The following is an 899-nucleotide window of genomic DNA, read 5'->3' as shown; positions in this document are numbered from 1 at the left end:
CTTGCTGGGTATCCAGTTACGGAAGCAACACATTAACAAGAGAATTCTGAGTAAAACCAAAGTTAGTTTCCCTAGTAACTAGTTACTCTGAAAGTAACGAGTAACTTGAAGCAACTGAGTTACTTTTGATATGAGCAACTAGTAATGTAACTAAGTTACTAATTTAAAGTAACTTACCCAACACTGGCCATGACTACTTTATTCTTCCTCAGCCAATCAGCAGGACTTGTGCGATTGTTTCAGGTCTAGTTTCAGTCATTGTGCAAATGTACTGTGCAAATGTACTTATAAATTTGGAGAAACCTGCAGTCAGCTGAGACTGAAGAAGTCACTTTGATGAGTGACGAAAACGTTTCTCCCACTGAAAACGCTAAGTCCAGATGAACAGAATCAACCTTTTCGGATTTACCTGGATGATTGAACATGCATCAAGATAAGGTTTTACTAGAGACAGACAAAATTAAGTAAATTTAACCTCGGACATTCCCCTGGTGATTAGCCATTAGTTGTGTTTGTAACATTTTCACTTCTTTTTTCTCAATGTCATTTAGCTTTTCTCAGTATCTTTTTTCGTTTCTATATTTGCAGAATTCATCTTGATGGGAAGTGACATGTTGGACTCTAAATAGGACACAGTTAAGACAGTTTACACAGAAAAGCAGTTCGTTCATGATTTGGTAACCAACAAATATTAGTACAGACACATGATTAAAAAAAACATGTGAGAGAGTTGATAAAATATGCAATGCAGCTGCTTTAAACATATACCATATGGAAAATGTGTTGTGTTTTCAGTCCGTTTGCCACAGGTGCATAAAATTAAACACATTGCCATGGGATCTTAAAAGTATTTGGGAAAGAGTGGCTTGTTCTAAAGAGCCCACTGAATTTTAGCTTGG

Source organism: Haplochromis burtoni, unplaced genomic scaffold (genome assembly GCF_018398535.1).
Source record: "Haplochromis burtoni strain Fernald_Lab_line unplaced genomic scaffold, NCSU_Asbu1 Contig_914, whole genome shotgun sequence".
NCBI lineage: Eukaryota > Metazoa > Chordata > Actinopteri > Cichliformes > Cichlidae > Haplochromis > Haplochromis burtoni.
This window is presented reverse-complemented; position numbering follows the sequence as displayed.